The sequence below is a fragment of the Triticum aestivum genome, chromosome 2B (genome assembly GCF_018294505.1).
Source record: "Triticum aestivum cultivar Chinese Spring chromosome 2B, IWGSC CS RefSeq v2.1, whole genome shotgun sequence".
In the NCBI taxonomy this organism is placed as follows: Eukaryota; Viridiplantae; Streptophyta; class Magnoliopsida; order Poales; family Poaceae; genus Triticum; species Triticum aestivum.
In genome coordinates this window covers 270,393,745-270,400,368 of record NC_057798.1, presented here as the reverse complement: position 1 = coordinate 270,400,368, position 6,624 = coordinate 270,393,745, and positions in this window count along the sequence as shown.

Here is a 6,624-nt window from a genome sequence, read left to right as displayed (position 1 = left end):
TAAGACAGGGTTGCCGTACCACTCTGGTGCGGAACGTGTCCTTGTGGACCTTCGAAGTTCAGTAAGAGCTTGATCCGAAGTATCTTGATCATCATCATTAACCTCCTCTCTTGTCGTTGCAGGCACCACAGGAACATCTTCCTGAGCTGCGCTACTCACCGGTTCAAGAGGCAGTACTTCATCAAGTTCCACTTTCCTCCCACTTAATTCTTTCGAGAGAAACTCTTTCTCCAGAAAGGACCCGTTCTTGGCAACAAAGATCTTGCCCTCGGATCTTAAGTAGAAAGTATACCCAATGGTTTCCTTAGGGTATCCTATGAAGACGCATTTTTCCGACTTGGGTTCGAGCTTCTCAGGTTGAAGTTTCTTGACATAAGCATCGCATCCCCAGACTTTTAGAAACGACAGCTTAGGTTTCTTCCCAAACCATAATTCATACGGTGTCGTCTCAACGGATTTAGACGGTGCCCTATTTAAAGTGAATGTAGCTGTCTCTAGAGCGTATCCCCAAAATGATAGCGGTATATCGGTAAGTGACATCATAGATCGCACCATATCCAATAGAGTGTGATTATGATGTTCGGACACACGTGTTCCAGGAGGCGTGAGTTGTGAAACGATTCCACATTTCCTTAAGTGCGTACCAAATTCGTGACTTAAATATTCACCCCCACGATCTGATTGTAAGAACTTTATCTTTCTGTCATGTTGATTCTCTACCTCATTCTGAAATTCCTTGAACTTTTCAAAGGTCTCAGACTTGTGCTTCATCAAGTAGACATACCCATATCTACTCAAATCATCAGTGAGAGTGAGAACATAACGATATCCTCCGCGAGCCTCAACGCTCATTGGACCGCACACATCAGTATGTATGATTTCCAATAAGTTGGTTGCTCGCTCCATTGTTCCGGAGAACAGAGTCTTGGTCATCTTGCCCATGAGGCATGGCTCGCATGTGTCAAACGATTCATAATCTAGAGACTCTAAAAGTCCATCAGCATGGAGCTTCTTCATGCGCTTGACACCAATGTGACCAAGGCGGCAGTGCCACAAGTATGTGGGCTATCGTTATCAACTTTACATCTTTTAGTATTCACACTATGAATATGTGTAACATTACGCTCAAGATTCATTAAGAATAAACCATTCACCAGTGGGGCATGACCATAAAACATATCACTCATATAAATAGAACAACCATTATTCTCAGATTTAAATGAGTAGCCATCTCGAATTAAACGAGATCCTGATACAATGTTCATGCTCAAAGCTGGTACTAAATAACAATTATTGAGGTTCAAAACTAATCCCGTAGGTAAATGTAGAGGTAGCGTGCCGACGGCGATCACATCGACCTTGGAACCATTACCGACGCGCATCGTCACCTCGTCCTTCGCCAGCCTCCGCTTATTCCGCAGCTCCTGCTTTGAGTTACAAATATGAGCAACCGCACCGGTATCAAATACCCAGGAGCTACTACGAGCACTGGTAAGGTACACATCAATTACATGTATATCACATATACCTTTGGTTTTGCCGGCCTTCTTGTCCGCTAAGTACTTGGGGCAGTTCCGCTTCCAGTGTCCGCTTCCCTTGCAATAAAAGCACTCAGTTTCAGGCTTGGGTCCATTACTTGACTTCTTCCCGGCAACTGGCTTACCGGGCGCGGCAACTCCCTTGCCGTCCTTCTTGAAGTTCTTCTTACCCTTGCCTTTCTTGAACTTAGTGGTTTTATTCACCATCAACACTTGATGTTCCTTTTTGATCTCCACCTCCGCTGATTTCAGCATTGAATATACCTCAGGAATGGTCTTTTCCATCCCCTGCATATTGAAGTTCATCACAAAGCTCTTGTAGCTTGGTGGGAGCGACTGGAGGATTCTGTCGACCACCGCGTCATCCGGGAGATTAACTCCCAGTTGAGATAAGCGGTTGTGCAACCCAGACATTTTGAGTATGTGCTCGCTGACAGAACCATTCTCCTCCATCTTACAACTGTAGAACTTGTCGGAGACTTCATATCTCTCGACCCGGGCGTGAGCTTGGAAAACCATTCTCAGCTCTTGGAACATCTCATATGCTCCGTGCTGCTCAAAACGCTTTTGGAGCCCCGGTTCTAAGCTGTAAAGCATGCCGCACTGAACCAGGGAGTAATCATCACTACGCGACTGCCAGGCGTTCATAACGTCTTGAGTTGCTGGGAAAATGGGTGCTTCACCTAGCGGTGCATCTAGGACATATGCTTTCTTGGCAGCTATGAGGATGATCCTCAAGTTCCGGACCCAGTCCGTATAGTTGCTGCCATCGTCTTTCAGCTTGGTTTTCTCTAGGAACGCGTTGAAGTTGAGGGCAACATTAGCGTGGGCCATTTGATCTACAAGACATATTGCAAAGACTTTAGACTAAGTTCATGATAATTAAGTTCATCTTATCAAATAATGAACTCCCACTCAGATAGACATCCCTCTAGTCATCTAAGTGATCCATGATCCGAGTCAACTAGCCCGTGTCCGATCATCACGTGAGACGGACTAGTTATCATCGGTGAACATCTTCATGTTGATCGTATCTTCTATACGACTCATGTTCGACCTTTCGGTCTTCCGTGTTCCGAGGCCATGTCTGTACATGCTAGGCTCGTCAAGTCAACCTAAGTGTATTGCGTGTGTAAATCTGGCTTACACCCGTTGTATTCGAACGTTAGGATCTATCACACCCGATCATCACGTGGTGCTTCGAAACAACGAACCTTTGCAACGGTGCACAGTTAGGGGGAACACTTTTCTTAAAATTATTATGAGGGATCATCTTATTTACTACCGTCGTTCTAAGTAAACAAGATGAAAAACATGATAAACATCACATGCAATCAAATAGTGACATGATATGGCCAATATCATATTGCTCCTTTGATCTCCATCTTCGGGGCGCCATGATCATCTTCGTCACCGGCATGACACCATGATCTCCATCATCATGATCTCCATCATCGTGTCTTCATGAAGTTGTCACGCCAACGACTACTTCTACTTCTATGGCTAACGCGTTTAGCAATAAAGTAAAGTAGTTTACATGGCGTTCTTCAATGACACGCAGGTCATACAAAAAATAAAGACAACTCCTATGGCTCCTGCCGGTTGTCATACTCATCGACATGCAAGTCGTGATTCCTATTACAAGAACATGATCATCTCATACATCACATATATCATTCATCACATCCTTTGGCCATATCACATCACAAAACACTTGCTGCAAAAACAAGTTAGACGTCCTCTAATTGTTGTTGCAAGTTTTTACGTGGCTTCTATAGGTGATCTAGCAAGAACATTTTCTTACCTACGTTAAAGCCACAACGTGATTTGCCAACTTCTATTTACCCTTCATAAGGACCCTTTTCATCGAATCCGCTCCAACTAAAGTGGGAGAGACAGACACCCGCTAGCCACCTTATGCAACTAGTGCATGTCAGTCGGTGGAACCTGTCTCATGTAAGCGTACGTGTATGGTCGGTCCGGGCCGCTTCATCCCACAATACCGCTGAAGCAAAATAAGACTAGTAGTGGCAAGAAAGTTTTCAACATCTACGCCCACAACAAATTGTGTTCTACTTGTGCAAAGAGAACTACGCAAATACCTAGCTCATGATGCCACTGTTGGGGAACGTTGCATAAAATAAAAAATTTCCTACGTTCACCAAGATCAATCAAGGAGTTCGTCCAGCAACGAGAGAGAGGAGTGCATCTACATACCCTTGTAGATCGCGAGCGGAAGCGTTCAAGAGAACGGGGTTGAGGGAGTCGTACTCGTCGTGATCCAAATCACCGGAGATCCTACACCGAACGAACGGCACCTCCGCGTTCAACACACGTACGGTCAGCGTGACGTCTCCTCCTTCTTGATCCAACAAGGGGGAAGGAGAGGTTGATGAAGATCCAGCAGCACGATGGCGTGGTGGTGGATGCAGCAGGGATCCGGCAGGGCTTCGCCAAGCGTCTGCGGGAGGGAGAGATGTAGCAAGGGGAAGGGAGGCGCCAAGTGCAAGGGTGCGGCTGCCCTCCCTCCCCCCTCTTTATATAGGGTCCCCAGGGGGGCGGCCCTAGGAGATGGGATCTCCTAGGGGGGCGGCGGCCAAGGGGGGAGCCTTGCCCCCCAAGGCAAGTGGAGGCGCCCCCTCCCCTAGGGTTCCCAACCCTAGGCGCATGAGGGCCCAAGGGGGGCGCACCAGCCGACCAGGGGCTGGTCCCCTCCCCACTTCATCCCATGGGGCCCTCCGGGATAGGTGGCCCCACCCGGTGGACCCCCGGGACCCTTCCGGTGGTCCCGGTACAATACCGGTGACCCCCAAAACTTTCCCGATGGCCGAAACAGCACTTCCTATATATAATTCTTCACCTCCGGACCATTCCGGAACTCCTCATGACGTCTAGGATCTCATCCAGGACTCCGAACAACTTTCGGATTACTGCATATTCATATCTCTACAACCCTAGCGTCACCGAACCTTAAGTGTGTAGACCCTACGGGTTCGGGATACATGCAGACATGACCGAGACGCCTCTCTGGTCAATAACCAACAGCGAGATCTGGATACCCATGTTGGTTCCCACATGTTCCTCGATGATCTCATCGGATGAACCACGATGTCGAGGATTCAATCAATACCGTATACAATTCCCTTTGTCAATCGGTACGTTACTTACCTGAGACTCGATCGTCGGTATCCCAATACCTCGTTCAATCTCGTTACCGGCAAGTCACTTTACTCGTACCGTAATGCATGATCCCGTAACCAGACACTTGGTCACATTGAGCTCATTATGATGATGCATTACCGAGTGGGCCTAGAGATACCTCTCCGTCATACGGAGTGACAAATCCGAGTCTCGATTTGTGCCAACCCAACAAACACTTTCGGAGATACCCGTAGTGCACCTTTATAGTCACCCAGTTACGTTGCGACGTTTGGCACACCCAAAGCACTCCTACGGTATCCGGGAGTTGCACAATCTCATGGTCTAAGGAAGTGATACTAGACACTTTGAAAAGCTCTAGCTAAACGAACTACACGATCTTCGAGCTATGCTTAGGATTGGGTCTTGTCCATCACATCATTCTCCTAATGATGTGATCCCGTTATCAATGACATCCAATGCCCATAGTTAGGAAACCATGACTATCTGTTGATCAATGAGCTAGTCAACTAGAGGCTTACTAGGGACATGTTGTGGTCTATGTATTCACACATGTATTACGATTTCCGGATAATACAGTTATAGCATGAATAATGGACAATTATCATGAACAAAGAAATATAATAATAACCATTTATTAATGCCTCTAGGGCATATTTCCAACACCCAATGCCTTCCCCTAGGCCCAAACAATGGTAATGTGTCATGTAGTCGACGTTCACATAACACCGCTAGAGGAGAGCAACGTACATCTCATCAAAATATCGAATGAATACCAAATTCACATGATTACTTGTAACAAGACTTCTCTCGTGTCCCCAGGAACAAATGTAACTACTCACAAAGCGTATTCATGTTCATAATCAGAGGAGTAATAATTATCATTAAGGATCTGAACATATGATTTTCCACCGGATATACCAACTAGCATCAACTACAAGGAGTAATCAACACTACTAGCAACCGTCAGGTACCAATCTGAGGTTTTAAGACAAAGATAAGATACAAGAGATTAACTAGGGTTTGAGAGGAGATGGTGCTGGTGAAGATGTTGATGGAGATCAACCCCTCTCGATTAGAGGATCATTGGTGATGACGATGGCGATGATTTACACCTCCGGGAGGGAAGTTTCCCCGGCAGAAAAGCTCCGCCGGAGCCCTAGATTGTTTCTACCCAAGTTCCTCCTCGAGACAGCGGCGCTTCATCCCGAAAGCTTTCTCTTGATTCTTTTCCAGGTCAAAACACATCATATAGTAGAAGATGGGCACCGGAGGCCTGCCAGGGGGCCCACAAGGCAGGGGGCGCGTCTAGGGGGTAGGGCGCGCCCCCACCCTTGTGGATCCCTGGTGGGTCCCCTCTGGTACTTTCTTCGCCCAATAATTTTTATATATTTCAAAATAATTCTCCGTGAATTTTCATGACTTTTGGAGTTCTGCAGAATAGGTCTCTCAGATTTGCTCCTTTTCTAGTCAAGAATTCCGGCTGCCGGCATTCTCCCTCTTCATGTAAACCTTGTAAAATAAGGGAGAAAGGCATAGGTATTGTGCTATAATGTGTAATAACAACACATAATGCAATAAATATCAATATAAAAGCATGATGCAAAATGGACGTATCAGCCGCTGTGAAAAGGGGCAATATCGAAGATCAAGTCTTCACTACGGAAGTTGTCTCGTGAGTCAAATACTACTTCCAGAGCCACCATGCATGAGCAGCGGGCCTCTATGCCTGGAATAAACCCCTTAAAAGTGGTGTTTCTGGGTTTGATACTTGACGGATCGATCCCCATCTTCCTCGCAATGTTTGCATAGATCAACTAAGACTGCTGCCTCCGTCCATGAGAACTCTTGTGAGGTGGTACCCATCGACAATGGGGTCGAGTACCAGGGCAGACGATCCTCCATGACGGATACTGGTCGGATGGTC